This window comes from Sander lucioperca, chromosome 13 (genome assembly GCF_008315115.2).
Source record: "Sander lucioperca isolate FBNREF2018 chromosome 13, SLUC_FBN_1.2, whole genome shotgun sequence".
Classification (NCBI taxonomy): Eukaryota; Metazoa; Chordata; class Actinopteri; order Perciformes; family Percidae; genus Sander; species Sander lucioperca.
Genome location: NC_050185.1, coordinates 4694261 through 4712290, shown reverse-complemented (window position 1 = coordinate 4712290; position 18030 = coordinate 4694261). Strand labels below are relative to the sequence as shown.

The window sequence follows — 18030 nt, the reverse complement described above, 5'->3', positions numbered from 1 at the left end:
CACTCCCCCTAAGACCACCAATTGTTCCCTCCCTGATAGGTAAGACCTAAACCACCTACAGGTGGAGCTGTCTGCCCCCAAGGCCTCAAGTTTGGCAATCTGTCTGTCATGATTCACCGTATCAAATGCTTTTTGAAGATCCAATAACACCATTCCGCAGAGATTTCCACAATCTATTTCCCTGCGTATGGTGTCGGATAAATACAATAGGCATAATTCAGTAGAATGTGACTTCCTGAATCCGGATTGGAATTTAAACATGAAGTTGTTTTTATTCATGTATTCATTGAATTGCTCATTGACCAACTTTTCAAAACTTTTTGAGACTGTGCACAAAATAGAGACTGTTCTGTTACCAGGATCATGGCTGTTTCCCTTTTTAAAAAGGGGAACTACCTTGGCCCTCTTGAGGTCATTTGGGAAAACACCTGATTCAACAGACAGGTTAAAAATATAGGAGATGTAAGGGGCTATTTGGGCAGCGGCATCTCGTAAAAACCAAGGGGATAACCCATCTAACCCAGGGCCCTTAGAGCAGTCTAGCTGTAAGAGCTTTTTTTTCATCTCCCCTATCTCAACCTTCCGTAAAGAAAATGAGTTGGGCAGTGCTCCAAGTTTATTATAGAATGATTTCACCCTATCTATGCTAAATAACCCAGAGGAAGGATGAAGATTTGAGACCAGCTTTTCTGCTATAGAAGTGAAGTAAGTTTTAAAATGATTAGCAACCTCTTTCTTATTGAAATTCAGGACACCCTTAATTTTTAGTCCTGTGTTTCTTGGTTTCTTATCATTTGTCTTAGCGACCCCCAATTCTTTTAAGGTCTTCCACAACTTTTTTGGGTTATCTTTATTATTTGATATATCATTCTTATAGTGGGTTGATTTTGCGTCTCTAATCAGTTCCTGAGTTTTATTTCTTGCTTGCTTATATAAAATAAAATCATCATGATTTTTAGTTCTATGAAAAGTTTTAAGTGCTTTTTCCCTGGTTTTAATAGCATCATGTATAACTTTGTCAAACCATGCGCTAGAACGCTGTTTAACTCTGATCTGTCTGAGAGGGGTCACCTTGTTGATGATTTTTAAAAATGTATGTTTAAACTGTGACCATGCTATGTTAACACATGAACAATTTACCACCGGGGACCAATCCACCTCATCCACATGCATCTTGAAGGTTTCCTGGGAGTAATGTTTAAATTATATGGATAGTACAGTCTTGTGAGAGTAAAAGGTTTTTTTTACCAGATTTTCTTGTGCAAAAAAATATATTATGATCACTTATGCCGTAAGTAATAGTACCACTTTGAGATATTTTAGATTTGTCTGAAACTAAAATCAGATCAATAATACTCTCACAAGTCTTGCTTATCCTCGTGGACTTTTTTACCAGCTGTTTCAGACCAAAAGAGTGACACAGGTCCTCCAGCATTTTGCCAAAAGGATGAGCACAGCCCGACACATTTCTGTTCATATCCCCCATTAATATCCCCCAGCTCTGAGCTCTCTTTGTCTGCTAAGTTCAAGTAGTAGTAGTCTACAACTTGTCATAGAAGGTAGCATGGCCTGGCGGTCTGTAGCAAGCTCCCAGTAAAATGGGATTGGTTTTTGGTAAACATATGTCCAACCAAACAATCTCTAAATCACTAGCAATGTCATCTCTACAGTTAAAGGCCACATCAGAGCGCACATATACACAAACCCCGCCCCCTTTTATATTTCGGTCCATCCTAACTATACAGTAATTATTAATGGCAATTTCCTCATCGCTTATAGTTTCATCTAACCAACTTTCCGTTAAACAGATAACCCCGACCTCTGATTGTTTCACCAGTTGTCTAATTTCCTCAGTTTTTGGTGGCAGACTTCTAACATTAAGATGTAGGAAATGTAAACCTTTCTTACTAAAAGTTGATTTAAAGTCCGATTTAAAGTCCATGACCTTATCCTCCATCATGTGCATGTTGACATGGTCGTCAAGATTCCGGGGCATATTCCCACTTTTATTGAGGTGATGGGCACCGGAGATAGGAGACAGAAAAACCGTGACGCTGTGGGACCCCAAACCGCGAGCCCCTGGACTACCAGGAGCCGCCATCACGTCCCCACTGACAGCCAGGATGTCGCCGCATCTCCGGCATGACATATCATCCGATGCACTCTCTGCCACAGTGAAGGGCTCTGGGAAACATGGATAACGAGGCCGCAAACCCGCACCTCCGCCTTGGATTAATTAGCTGGGGGGCTAAGTTTGCCAGTTCACTGGTAGTCCCGCTAGTAGGTGAAGCCAGCTGAAGATGTGCTGCATGGCTAACAGCAGGATCCATGCCAATGGACAGCCAAGGATGTGGGCCCGGATTTAGCTCTATATCCCCAGCCAAAAGCAACATAACCGCCATTTGGGCGAGACCCTTGTTAGCTGAGTGTCTTCTGCCTTTGTCCGACAAGGACGGGACGCTGGCATAGCCATTTACCAACCACTTTGAGTATATTGTGTTGGCCTCCCGCCGCAGGGACAAACAAACACACCTCAGAACCCGAAGATAGGATTGCACGCCGCGTTTGAACAACCATCAAACACGCAATCATCATGGTAGCAACCATCATGGTAGCAACCATCCATCCACTGTTCGACCGAGCAGATGCAGGCAACACATCAAACCTCGCAGATTGTTTAAGCGGCCGACACCGCGGCTGTTGCGCCAGTTCTGTGGCGGCCGTCTTTTTTTTTTGATGAAATTATTTGTGCACGTAAACAGATTCATTGTAAAAGAATAACTGCTCTCAGCTCAACACCTCTTTTCTGACTGGTGTTTTTGTATCCAGCAGAAACCCCCAAAAACCCACTATCGACCCAACAGGAATCCTTTCTAAACCTGCCTTGTCCTCACATAACACGACAGAGAAAAAAAACACAGCAAGAAATTAATCTGTTGACAAGGGTAACCTTTGAGTGAGATAACCTAGAAGTTTGGACTCCAAACGATCCACTGATAGTTCTCCATGTGCTCTCACTCTCCTTTTAATCACTTCCATCATTCTATCAATATTCGGTCTGCATCTGTTTATGTGCTAAGGCTCAGAGAAATGCCATTCAGTGTTTGACAGATGGGTGGTTAATGAGACCGTGATGCAGTTTCAAAAGGTGTCACATACAAAGAGAAGTCTATAGTGTGCTTTTAAAATGCAAATCACTCAAATTAATTAATAGCTTCTTAAGATGGCCGTGGCAACACGGATGTGTATGTGATAAAAACATTGTGAAGCATAACTCCCACCACATTTTCTAGTGTGGTGGGCTCTTTGAAAATCATCTGGGTGATAATTAGTGGCTTTTCACTGCAACAGCTCTATCACTGGTGTGTAATTTCTCACATCCTGGTTTACACACAATATGACACCTCACGGCCCAGTAAGTGTTGCTTTTGAAACCTGGCCTCAGTGTTATTCTGGAGGGCGGAGGGGCATCGAGAGGGCACCTCAGATCATGCGTGCTTCATTAGTTTTGGCTTTCTTTCTTTTGCCTTGACATTCTTCAGTGTGAGCTCTGATGAGATCTATACTTCCTAACACGATCAAAACTGCAACCACAACACAGAGATGACGCTTAAAGTATGGGGTTACAATTTACTTGAAGGTATCTACTAGTGCTGTCAAACGATTAAAATATTTAATCGCGATTAATCGCATCAATGTCATCGTTAACTCGCAATTAATCGCACATTTTTATCTATTCTAAATGTCCCTTGATTTTTTTTTTTTTGTCCCATTATTGTTTCTCATTTTAATGCTCTTATCAACATAGAAAAGTGGATCGGCTTGCTTTGTGCAAATGTTTTTTTTATTGAAAACAACATTGGCATACTGTAGTGTTCAATTTCACACTAACGTTCTCACTTAGAGCAAACAATCTCTCACACAATGTAACGGCTTTGACGAGGGGGCGGAGAATTGGCATCAGCTGTGTGCTTGGCCATCGAGTGGTATTTCAGACTGGACGTGCTGCGATGATAGCTCAGTTCACAACGACAAAACACACAGATCACTTTGGTCTTATCAATGGAACCATTTGGCAACTTTTTAAAAGTAAACTTTCCATTCAGAATCTTATTGGCATCCATTTCGGCGTCTCGCGCTCGCCATCCACTCAAAACGTGACGTTAGCCTACTACTCTTTGGCCGGCTCGCAAGCCCAAACAAGTGTGTGTGGCGTGCCTGTTGTTTAGTTTACGGTCTAGCTAGATCCGGTGTGGTGTTGTAGTTTTTCTAACGTTACTAGTTGTTGCAACAGCATGTGAAAAAAACTACAAAGTTTGCTAGGCCAAAAAGAACGTTAATCTCGCGATAAAAAAAATGTATGCCGTTAAAATGGGTTTGCGTTACCGCCGTTAATAACGCGTTTAACTGACAGCACTAGTATCTATATAAGAGTGACATGACACTGTCATGAACGGGTCATAAACATTATAAACACATCATAAACGTTTATGACATAACACTTCTGTCATTAAGTGTCATTCAATTTTTGTCATAACAAGTTAGGGTTAGGGTTAGGGTTCAACCCGTTCTCACTCCGAACTCGTAAAATACGGACGTTTGGACAGTGTCTGTCAGCGTCTGAAGTGACAAAAAAAGCGCCCTTCAGCGTGTTTGTATAACGGACCGGGGAGAGCAACAGCTACACGGGGTTTGAAGACGATGTAACACTAAGAGTGACTACGGTAGCGAGTAGTATGTAAGGCCGAAATTCAGCGTAGGGAGGTTGGTTGGGGTGGTGGATGGGTCAAACACAGGACTTTCACCCAGGAGACCGGGGTTCGTGTCCCGCTTGCCACGTTTCCTAAAGTCACTTTCTTCTTTTCCTAAACCCAACATCCCGTTCTTCCCGCGTGTCACGGAAACGTAAGCCCACCCACGACCTTTTACTTAACATAACTGCGTCAAAAGGGACGCCAATAGTCCCGACCAAACCCGTTTAGATAAAGCGCGTTATATGACGCTAAAGGAGACTTTTAGCGTCAATAACAACGACAAAGGCATCTGACCAAGCGTCCGTATTTTACGAGATGGGAGTGAGAATCTGTTGTAGGGTTAGGGTTAGAGTTAGGGTTCATGTGTCATGACAGTGTCATGTATTCATGACACTGTCGTGACACTCTTATGTAGATACCTTCATGTAAAGTGTTACTAAGTATGGACTTCTACATTTTGTGACATTGCCAAACTTCTGTTTAAGTCTTAAAACTTTACGCGAGACTGTGACTTTTTGAAAGAAGAACTAACACATTTTGTCCTCTTACACACACACACACACACACACACACACACACACACACACACACACACACACACACACTAAGATTAGCTTGTATTCCCAGCATGTCCTTATTTGTCAAGAGGAAGCTCCAGAATGAATGTATTTGATTTGTTCCCAGCATGCACTCAGCAGAGCATGTCAATATAAAATCATTAAAGCTAAACTCATATCAGACAATGTGATATTTGGTGTTTAAATGTACACTATCATCGCTTCTGGATGAAATATGGGTAGAGCAAAGTCCAACTGTTTCAAAAAGTACCTGCCGACCCGAAGACATTTAATTTCACGAATGTTCTTTAGAAGTTGAGTTATATAAAAAAAAGTATAGTGAGTGAAAGATTCATTACAAATTGATGTGCAATCACAGCTTTCTACTGTGAGTGTTTGCAAGTAAAGACGGTGTGAAGTCTAACATCTCAGAGAAAGTGTTAATGAGAAGCACATAGCGCTGTGCCAACAGTGCATTTCACATCTCTGACAGGGAAAATGTTCCCACTTACTGCATAGTTTGCATTTGTAATTAGGATTTTCTTGTGTATATATTGGCTTGATAAAGAAACAACTCTAAACCCAAACCCAATAAACTGCAGCTGTGATACACCACAACAAAATCTTATGACAAACCTACTGGATCTTGTGCAATAAAAAAAAATAAAAAAACTTGATTGCAATAATTAGATTCATACTAGTACAATAAATACTCTTATTCTACTGCAACATGACATTGCATTTATGTATTTTACTTATTATTTTTGAACCTGTGTTGTCGGCTGTAAATGCTTGTTTGCTGAAGGAGTTTTGCGTTTGTGGTGTTTTTCTTTTTATTTCACTGATCTGCAGTAGCTCTCCTAACTTGGTTGTATTCTGCCAGACCTTCCTCCACAGCGCTTCAGAGGAGGGTCTGGCTAGTCCACACAGCATTCCGGGATGGGAGAAAAACGTGCTCTGGTTTATTGGCATTTCTTTAAACCAATCACAATCGTCTTGGTCGGACGGAGCCACGGTGCCGCTGTAAAATAGTCTCAGGAAGGAGCAGTTAACCATAGTCCTCAGAAATCCACCGGAGGTTAGAATTCCAACACAAAGAAAGAGGAAGGTAATGGACATCCGGGCGAAAAGAACATACGGCGGAATTTCCGGCAGCACCGGAGCAATCCCGGAAGTGGAACGTAGTGGATATAGACTTTATTCTGTACAATGACAATACAGGCTTTTTTAAATTCTATTTTATTCTTTTCATAGCTTATGAGATTGAGAATGAGCAGTAACCTTTTTTTTTTTGGAAAAGTGGTAATAACAATAACCTAAAGTGACACTATGTAACCTTTGAGATAAGAAAGAACATGATTCCTCTTACAAATGAAAAGTTAAATTCATAAGCAATAACACTGCTCAAATTACAGTAATACACACAGGGGCTTTGCTGCTACAGACTTACTTGGTCCAGTACCAGTAGATCATGTTAGCAAACTTACATATTAAGTATATATAATACTAAATATTGCTCTATCTAACATGACATTACTGGGTCAGTTTGCTGACTTAATGACTCCTCTCCATTTGCATTAATATTACAATAGCTTAGCATTTGAGCTAAATGCTAATTCAGTATTTAGCATCATTGTCATCCCTTAACTGTCAGTTGTAGCTGCTCAGCAAAAGCTACACAGTCTCACTTTAAACACAAATGTGTTCAATAAACAGAAAGGAACAGACAAATAAAGCTCAGTAAAAATATGACTGAGAGCAGCAGTGTCTGTTTCCTTTTAAGTAAGTTTTTCTTTTTAATTAATTAACTAAATGAAAAAGTGAATACTAGCACGGTGAAAGCATATTTGGATCAATTAAGCCCTATACACTCGAGGACAGAAATCAATTATGTCAGCTCAATTACCCAAATGTTTGTTCATGAAGATGCCACAAAACCACTGTATTCATTTTGCTGGCATTTATTTAGATTGAAAACCGATACAGTAGCATACATATTCAAATTTGACTCATGATGAAAGACATGTGGTTGCTGATGGATTTACTATTGTCTTAGTTTTGCATTCTTCCAGTAATGTGCAGATATATTCCAGCACAAACAGGGCCGTTTTTCAGACTTGAAGAGAGATAGGAGCAATAAAACAGCAGAATATTGGGAGGAAGATGAGAGTGTAACATCTTTACATATAATGCAGTATTAAAACATAATATCTCAGTGATTTATACAGTCCGTTGAATGAAATGTGCATCTAGCTCGTGGTGTGGTTTGGATGAGACTGTGCTGGCCGTTAAAGTCATAGGACCCAATCAAAGACGTTTATAGTAAGCAGTGTCGCAATAAACTGCCCCGACTCTCTTCATACACGAGGAGTCCCATCTCACAAAAATAAAATCCACTTTCATTGTCAAAGTTATATCACGTTCAAAGTTACACTTCGTTGTTTGTTTGTGATCCAATTTTTATTCATATTTGAAACAAACAAGACAGTTCGTACAGAGCAGTTGGAGCGTAAAAGACAAAAAACTAAAAATCAAAACAGAAAGAATATCCTAACATGTGAAAGATGCAGACAACATACAGTTGTATCCAAAATAAAATAAAACATACATTTACACTTAAGGACGATAACATAAACCCCCCCCCACACACACACACACACACATAACAAATAAATAAATAGACACTTTGTTGTTGAATATTTTGCAATTTTCCATATTCCCAGGTGAGAATCATACCGTATCATAAACACTGCTGCACTGGAGGCTAATTCAATACAGTTTTGAACTTTATGTCAAACTCACATCACTTCTTTCAAACTTTTATAACTCTTCGGAAACATGAACCAATATATCCCCAAACCATGTGTCCTGTCTGCACCCATTATCATTCACTAGCTTTGGTTATGGGCACACTATAATCTTATTAGTGCATGTACTCGGAGTTTGAGAATAATTTGATCAAGCTGTTCCCTCAGTTTATTCCCTTGCCATTTTGCATATTACATTCGTTGAGGTAAATAATGATGTGCTTGTTTTCCTTGAGGCAATCAGCATTCATCAAAATGCATGTCTTATCACAATATCAATTCACCAAATACGACCATAATCAAAGCAATAATTATGTCAAGATGCTTATATGACCATGTCGTAAATGCGGCATTCTTGTAATTGAATTCAAATCAGCAGCCAGAGGCAAATGACAATCAGTTCAATTCATCCAAACTCAGTGTATACATGGCCGCTGAGCACGAGTGTCACATTCAGCTGGGCATGTAATGAGCTTAATCCAATTATTCTCATGATCAAAGCGAGAAGCAACAACTGCTTCTCATTTTGCCTCGAAGTGGTGTCACAATAGTCTGGTCTCTACATTTAAAAGAAAAGTGGTAATGTTCACAAATAGGAAATGTATGTAGTTAGTGGGAAATTAAAGCGTAACTCTCGCCAAAATGCAACCTAGGGTCTTTTTGTGAAATGTACCCGAGTCAAACTTTTGTTTAAAAGCATATTTAGGACGGATTTGCCACTTTTAAGTTTTAACTTATTTTCGTTTTTCGGTCAAATGGCCTTTTGAATGGGAGTGCTAGGGGCACTACAATGCTAGCCTCAAAATAGCTATTTTTAAAACACTAAGAAGGCTCGACACAACATTGTTTGTGTACCCAGAGTTTACTTAAAGGGAGGTTTTGAACAACTCACCGTAGCTCTTGTTGTTTCCGGCCGCAGCCATTTTATCAGTCAAAAACAATCGATTTCTGAATGCAACATAACAGGGAGGAGAGTAAAGATGGAAAGCTCCTAAAGCTTAGTTCCATATAAATGCACGGATTATTTCTTGTTTTGTCATTAGTGAAAAACAATATTGACCTCGTAGTTGAAAAAGGGGCCTCATATAAGAATGACATTTCCTCCTATGGAGTCCGTTCATTAGCATTCGGATATCGACTCGTTTTGACTGCCGAGGTGGTAGCGGCCGGAAACAACAAGACCTACGGTGAGTTGTTCAAAACCTTTTTTAGTAAACTCTGGGTACACAAACAATGTTGTCAATGCTGGAGTTCATGTGTAGAGCCCCTGGTGATACTTGGAGCAAGTCTCATGTTGTGTCGAGCCTTCTTAGTGTTTTAAAAATAGCTATTTTGAGGCTAGTATAAAAGTGCCCCTAGCACTCCCATTCAAAAGGCCATTTGACCGAAAAACAAAAATACGGTAAGTCTTAAAAGTGGCGATTCCGTCCTAAATATGCTTTTAAACGAAAGTTTGACTCGGGTACATTCACAAAAAGACCCTAGGTTGCATTTTGGCGAGAGTTACGCTTTAAGTCTGGATCAACGGATAGTTTTCCAGGATCGTTGCCTATAATGTCCCTCTCCTTCCGCTCTCTGTGCGTCGCCGTTCTCAAACTCTGTTTGCTTCGGGAAACAACAACAACCTTCCAGCTAGCGAGCTACGCGCTGAAAATGTTTTGAAGAACATTTGGATGGTGCAACAAGGCAGGCCTGCTTGGTTCTTTCGGGGAATGATTGTAAAGATTTACAGAGAATATGTTTACGGCCTTTCCTCTCTAAAGGCCGTTTTACAGTCGCTGTAGCCGAGCTGGCGCACGCCAATGTGACATCAAAACGACGTAGATCTCGCTGGCGCGCCAGGATTTTGAGTGCGCGACCAGAGGGCGAACCAGGAGCATGAACGAGTTCGCGGACAACCAGATGCCAGGACTCTCAGAGCGACTGCAAGTCTCTCTTGTAAACTTACTGGGTTAAGATGAGTTCTTTTATGGTGAATGAAAGGCTTGATCCGACGAAGTAGGTCATCGAATCAAATCGAAGCATTGACGTCAATGCTGCTGCCAGTTCTGCCGTTTACCTTTTTCTTCTTCTAGTCCGTAGAAATAGCAAAGTCGGTAGCCTTTCCTCATTAGCGCCACCTCTGTTCAGGAGAAGACTGCAACTAGTGTCACAACCACCGCGCGAGTATAAACAGTTACGGCGCTCCTATAAACAGTTACGGCGCTCCTATGACGTCACACTGGCGCTCGACAGGTCGACTGCGGCGAGTATACCCCACGTTTAACTGGGACGTTTGGGGACTGATTGGTGGGATTGCTGTGGACAAAGTACACACGGAGATACACTGGTAAGATCAAATTACCTTTAACCATGTATCAGCTAATTTAAATAGCTCACGTTACTGTATTGTGTCAACAGTTAACTTCATTTAATATTATATGTGGCATTTTCTTTTGCAGGGTACAAATGTTCCACCAAAACAAGTTCCTTCCCGAGACAGAGCCACCGCCGCTGTGTCCGGAGCTTAGCAACGCCCAGGACGATTGTGATTGGTTTAAAGAAATGCAAACAACCCAGAGCCTTTATTTTCTCCTATCCCAGAATGTATGTGTGGTGTAGCCAGACGTTACTCCACAGTGCTGTGCAAATAGGGCTGGCAATGCGACACTAGTGGGAAATCAAATCAAACACTAGCGTCTTTTGTGTATGATTCAAGGCAGCAGATGGTTTAATTTTGAGACTTTGCAATAACCTACAAAACGTACTGGTGCGATCGAGAGTTTTGCTTTAAATGCAGACTTTAAAGTGAAACTAAAGGCGAAATGTATATATTCATGTATGCGTACAAACCTTGTTAAATTTGAGTAAATCAGCATTCAATCACACTTCACTGATTGAACGTATTTTACACCCCCACAAGTACCATCACAGCCACGTATACAATCAGCAACCACAATCAGTAATGATGTGAATGCACGGCACACACAGGCAGAGCGGCTTCTATACAACCATATTATACAGCACGCCACGCATGCTGATTACTTACACGCACGCACACACTGACTTGCTTACTAGTTATTCAGTTGTTGAGGATGTTTGTCTTGGTGGGGGGGGACTAGTCCAATCATCATCAGAAGAGCTCATTTAGTTAAAGAAACACACGGCTGCTCTTTCATTTTCTGTCCTCCACTATCTGAAGCTCCAGCCCACTGATACTGATGGAGGAAGACAGTGATCGATTTGTTGCTTTTGTTTCTATGCTGAGTTAGCAACGCTTCATATAATTGCACTGTATCAGGGCTGCACCAGGTGTTTGTTCACTCCTCTTTAACAGAATGACGTCCAAGAAGTCCACCGCTGCATGTGAGTATAAGATAAAGCAGTGGAGACACAACTGTCTTTTATTTCGTTTAAAAATGTTTTTGTTTTTTTTACTATTCTTACCTACAATGCACAGGCTTTTATACACCAAATCGTCTTTATGTTTTTATGACTGGTCCGTTTTATTTATCAGTGCGTGGTTGGAGGTTTACAGCGAAGAGTTGTTATGGAAGGTTGTGTAGGAGCCTGCAGTGTGTTCGAATAAAGTGAGGCCAAACTCAGGAAATGCGCCAGCAGTAAAGTGTGATACCACTGTACTTCTGTTGTGCTTACGTTATGATACGTGAAAATACATATTGTGTGAAATGGTTTGCTGATTTCAACAGTCCTAATTGGCATCATCAACTAGGACATGTCTGCCCACAACATTTCTCGAATAAAAATGTGCCACATATTGTGTTTTATGATACTACACCATACCGTTATGTATATATTAGTGGTCTATGTATTTAACATACTAACTTACCAACTGTTCATCACTTCCTGTAGACAAATGAGACAGAGAACAGTCACTAAAATGTCACTTGTGTAAATGAGACTAAAATATTGCATTTCATGTATCATTAAAGGGATAGTTCAGATGTTTTGAAGTGTGGTTGTATGAGCTACTTCTCCATAGTCAGTGTGTTAGCTACCGTAGATGGCAGTCGGCGCGCCCCCAGTTTGGAGAAGCAGGCAAGAGTACCAACACGGAAGCTAAGCAATGTTTAAGTCTAAGCCAGTTTAAGTTTACGCACGGGGAACTGAAGCTGTTATCTATTCTATTTTTACCTCGCAGAACACGGGAGTTACTGCTCTACCGCTGCCTCGATCGGTTAGTTAGCTTGTGTTATTGTGTGACTTTGGTGTTTTAAAGGGTTAGTTCGGATTCACCAAAGTCACACAATAACACAAACAAACTAACCGATCAAGGCAGTGGTAGATCAGCAACTTCAGTGTTCTGTGAGGTAAATTACTGTCAAAGGAGTCTGGTGCCTTCACGGCTTCAGTTCCTTAAACTAAAATTGATTTACTTAGGTGGGCCATTTTGTAGGTGTCTAAAATGTGTTTAGCTGCTGCCCCCGTCAGCAGTACATTATAGCTTCTGTGTCGGTACTCCTGCCTGCTTCTCCAAAACTGGGGGCGCGCCGACCGACATCTACTGTAGCTAACACTCCCACCCCACAAAAAGAACTGTACTATACTACAGTATATATATATATATATATATATATATATATATATTTAAGCTAATAAAAAAGGGTGTATTTTTGCATTAAAATCTTACAGCTTTAGTGCCTGTCTCAGGACTCTTCCTGGCATCAGTGAATGCCTGCAAGACTTCTATTTGAAGACAAGCCTGTTCTTTGTCTGCACCTACTGTGTGCCCTCGGTGCAATGAAATCAGTGTTTCATTGCACCAGTTTTTAATCAGTGTGTTAAAAACTCACTCCTCACTCCCGTTACAAGTTACTCCCATGCATGCGGAGGTTCAATGTATGTCTCACTTTAAGAGGAGTGTGGATCTCATTAGCCCATAGTCCATTCTGTGTCTGTATCTCCTTGGCAGTTGCCAAAGCTGAGTCACAGCCGGCTGGACACAGTTGTTTCCATACAGGTGGGAAATGCTGCACAATTGATACTGAATTACACAATGTGGGCTGCTGCTGATGCCTACTTCATTTGACAACTTTGCCTGACATGTTCTAAGGATGAGAAAGAAAAAAATACATCATTATAGTACATCTACAACCACTTGATGAGCCAAAGTCATGCTTATCTGTGGACTGGTTACACTCTAAGAAATAAATCTGTAAAGTACCCAAATAAAAAAGGTGTGGTTACTCGGACTTTGCCCCCCCCCCCCCACCCCATAATAAAAAAAAGGAAAGTTTGCAGCTACAGTTAAAATAGAGAACATTTTCTGATGGCCCTGTAAAAAAATTCTCATACAAAGCTGCTCAGTTAGTAAAGTTCTGAAAACGAAGAAAAACAAATGTCAAAAAGCATCAAAAACGTCGGAACAAGTCTCTGAAAGGTCGTAAAAAAAACGCCCAAACAGTCGAAATAAGCGACAAAAACATCAAAAATATTGCCCAAAATGTCGAAATAAGTGACAAACGGAGGAAAAAGTGTCAAAAACGTCGAAAAAACCCCCGCCCAAAATGTTGGAAAAAAAGTGACACCGTGGACTTCATTAAAGTGCTCATATTATGCTCATTTCAGGTTCATAATTGTATTTAGAGGTTGTATCAGAATAGGTTTACATGGTTTCATTTTCAAAAAACACCATATTTTTGTTGTACTGCACATTGCTGCAGCTCCTCTTTTCACCCTGTGTGTTGAGCTCTCTGTTTTAGCTACAGAGTGAGACCTCTCACTGCTGTAACATCTTTGTTGGGAGTCGCACATGCTCAGTACCTAGGAAAGGACTACTAGCTAGAAGCTAGCACTGCTAGCAGTTAGGCACCTCGTTCTCAATGGCAAAACACTGCTACAACACTATAGAACTACTTACATGTCCCTGTTCTGCAGGTATTCAACGCAAAGTTGGAAGTGCTCCCTCATTTAGAAGAAGTCTCCCGGCTAATCCTGCCTTGTACTGATCGAAGTTGGAGAAACAGCTAGCTGATGTGGTATTAGCTAAAGCGGTTAGCACACACCAGATGTTTCGGCCGATGACGTAGACGGCCCTGTTGATTTTGAACAGCTCACCCGGAGACTGAAGGCAGGACACATTCAGAAACCCGTATCTCACTCAAAACAGCATGGATGGTTTTTTTCCCAAGTTTGTATGCGTGTGGAAGCACCAGAGACTCAAAAACGCCCCAAATCCCAGAAAAAGTGATTTTCTCATAATATGGGCAAATTAAACTCCTAAAACCAACCTCCGTGGCCGGCAAAAGTTGTCGGAGCACAAATAATGCAATTCGAAATGTAAAAAAAACTAAATAATACAATTGTGAATCAAGTTCTATGAACAATTTCTGTTAAAATACGCAGACACACAACTGTTAATACACAGTTATTCCTTAGAGTGTACTTCAAATTAATATGAAACTAACTATCTGTCATTGCACAGAGAACACTGCCACAGTTAGCATTAATGATACTGTTCCTGTTCGACTTAAGTCTACAGATCCCCTCCTGTACATCTGGCATGAAAGATTACAGTTGAGGGGGAACATCAGAGGAGTCAGCATCCTGCTTCGTAGGATGATAGAGCTTGTTTTAGCGAGGACCCGCTCTGTGTATTGATCTGCTCATGCAGCATTCCCTCCGCTTGAAGTGAGAATTCGCCTCTGATCTGAACCAGCTTTCAAGTGGGCAAAAACAACCTCAAACAATCTGACTCAAAGGCATTTTTTTGGTAATGTACATCAAGAGCACAGCGGAGTATGCAGATTTAAAAAAAAAAAAGGCAAGCCTGCAGAGCTAGTTCAAAGCGTAATGATTTTCTCCTGACTATCCTTCTGAGCCACTCTTAATTCTGCTGAGATGCATTCGATGTCGATTACACAGGAACTGATTCAGAATCAAAATTGTTGGGAAGGGTTTCAAATGCTTCACGAAATAGCCCCTCTGATGAATTCCGTAAGCTGCTGCTAATTCTACATCAAACTATTTCTGCAAAGGACTGTTTGGGAGCAATTTGTTAATGGACGGACCAGTAAGCGGGGGACTAATCTGAACGTGAAATCTTTGGCCTTCCTTACAAATGTTTTTAAAGATAACATGGTTAGGATCCACAGCTGATGCAGCCATGGAACACATAGCTGAGGAACACTGAGGTGCCTGCAGCACAGGTTCATGTTTTACACCGGCAACAGACAGTTTTATACTTTGCACACAAAAAAAAAAAAAAGATTCTCAGGAGTTCTCTCACTTTCTATATTGCTAGTAAAGTGTGAAAAAGACTTCCTTTTCTCATTTAACACATCACGCATCCCTGTGTAAGTCAACAGTGTGACTCGAGGAGCATTTAGAGAATAGCTTAAAGAGTTAAACCCTGGCTTTTTTTCTGTGCTAATAATTTAGACCGACAAGGCTTTACACTGGATATAGTCTATATCAACGACGTTCCACTCCAGGGATTGCTCCGTTGCCTCTGGAAATTCTGCTGGATGTCACTCTTTTCGGCCGGATGTCCGTCCCCTTCCACTTTCTTTGTGTTGGATTTCTGAGGACTATGGTTAACTGCTCCTCAGATCTCTGCAGGGTAAATCCAGACAGCTAGCTAGACTATCTGTCCAATCTGAGTTTTCTGTTGCACAACTAAAACAACCTTTGAACGTACACATGTTCCACCAAAATAAGTTCCTTCCTGAGGCTATTTTGCAGAGGCACCGTGGCTCCGTCCGGCGCTTAGCGGTGCCCAAGACGATTGTGATTGGTTTAAAGAAAGCACGTTTTTCACCTACCTCGGAATGCTGTGTGGACTAGCCAGACCCTCCTCCGCAGCGCTGTGGAGGAGGGTCTGGCAATGCGAGACTTGTTCATGTTTTACACCGGCAACAGACGAGAGTGTGCTTTACACCCTGCACAAAAAAAGATTGTCAGGAGTTCTCTCACTTTCTAAACTGCTTGTAAAGTGTGAAAAACACTTTCACTTTTTGCAATTAACACATTTCAATGAAAAAAGAATCTCCTTCTAGTTACTCTCTCTGGTCTAGTCTGAGTGTTTTATTTTACTCCATGTGAACTCATGCATCCTTGCGTAAGTCAACAGTGAGACTCGAGGAGCATTTAGAGAACAGCTTAAAGAGTTAAATCCTGGCTTTTTTTCCTGTGCTGATAATTTGGACCGACAAGGCATCACACTGGATTTAACTTTGCAAACCAAAGAAGTGGTTACAACAGCACAATTCATGCTGCTGCTGACGTCTGAATCAAAGATGCAAAAGTCAGTTTACAAAACTGCAAAGTGTGTAATAGGTCACTCTGGCCACATTTTTGTAAAGCTGGTATTTCTGGCTAGCAATTGATTTGCAACACATTTGTGAGTGCTTGTCAGTAATACTCTGAAACAACATCACTAGAATATCCCCATGTTGGGAGAGCTCATTAGGTTGTATCAGCTACTACAAATATATTAGTACTGCTGATGATTTTAAACAAAAAAATAATTGTGCTGTTTTTAAGGGTGAGACCAAGACCAATGCCATGCTCAATAAAGTTCTATTCTATTGTATTATTATCTAAATAAATGTAAGCTTTTGTAAAAGAAAGATGGACTTTTTGTGTCAAAACATTATGTAAAAGAGTGAATATGTGTTCAAGTTCATTAGTGTCAGTATTTTTGGGAAAGCAGTGTGAGATAAATCGCAGTTCACTCCAGACAGTTTGGCAGCAAGATGCCAAAAAAAAGACCTCTTGAAGATCATCCAAAGTCTAATTAAAAGATGCTGAGCAGAGCCAAGGATTACACATCCCAGAAAATTTAAGTCTGACCGTGACTACACAAAACACAGATCATAGTGGTCTTTTTAACTGGATGATTCATGTTACCGTAGTGACAGTATTTCACCAATTAGATGAGATTCCATGCTGGCGTGACACAACAAAGGAACCAAGAAATAAGCACAGATCCTTAACAAATTTGCGCTCTGATCTGAAGATTATCAACAGTCAAAATGACTTTTATCAACATGAAAGTTCTCAGTAATTCAGCCAGAAAGATAGCAGGGGGGGGGGTCTGACAAACTCATCTCCGTTGTAGCCCGTCTTGGTCAACATGACCCAGAAAAAAAAAACATCCATACACAGGAAGCATGTTCCTCCTGTCCATATTTCAAAAGGCTGACAGATAAAAGGAGAGAAAAGGATCCAGACCTTAATTGTAGAGTGGAGGAGCTCAGCATCCACTTCTCCGCATGTCGCCTTCTCCTCCGCTGCCTCTGCCTCCCAGCTCAGATGATTTCATCAAGACAGATTTAAAACACTCTGTGCTGCCGTTAACATCTCAACGCTGTGGCTGCCACTCACACATGAACGCTGCGTCCCTGAATGACTGAATGAATAGGGCTTACAGGTGTACATGTCGAGAATGCGCTCCAGAGCTCACGCTGTGCTCCAGTGCTCACAGACTGAGATGTGCATGGGAGAAGAGAGAGGGCAGCTTATTTGGCACTCAACCCCTCCCTCCCTCTGTTCTACTCTCCTCCCGTTGCCCTTCCTTTCTCTATCACTCTCTTATTCCACTTTACCTTTTCACTGCTCCCAGCCTTTTCCCTCATACCCTATGAACACCCTGCGCTTCCCCTTTCTGTCTGTTGGTATTAATGCTAGTATTTGTCTGATTTCGTGCAGGTGTGTGTGTGTGTGTGTGTGTATGTGTGTGAGAGAGAGTGTGAGTGAGTGAGTGAGTGAGTGAGTGAGTGAGTGAGAGAGAGAGAGAGAGACAAACACATGGCTTGAAGCAAGACATCTGTGTGTGTATTTACAGTATATGGGACTGAGAGGGTCTCTGCTCTCCATCCTTCCTCCGCAGCGCTGTGGAAGAAGGTCTGGCAATGCGAGACAAATCTTAACTAGTCGTTTTGGTGCCTAAACTTAACTGTTGTCGTTGTC

At 41.2% G+C, this 18030-nt stretch overlaps 1 protein-coding gene across 2 annotated transcripts in view; it reads right to left on the bottom strand.

Moving 5' to 3' along the window:
• The window catches only part of LOC116058219 (galactosylgalactosylxylosylprotein 3-beta-glucuronosyltransferase 1), a 36560-nt gene extending 18994 nt beyond the window's left edge, over window positions 1–17566 (bottom strand). For both annotated transcript variants that reach the window (XM_031310964.2, XM_031310965.2), the window contains exon 1: window positions 17293–17566. The gene's annotated coding sequence lies outside the window, so the exon portion shown is untranslated. The remainder of the gene's footprint in view (window positions 1–17292) is intronic.
• Window positions 17567–18030: the final 464 nt, after the last annotated feature.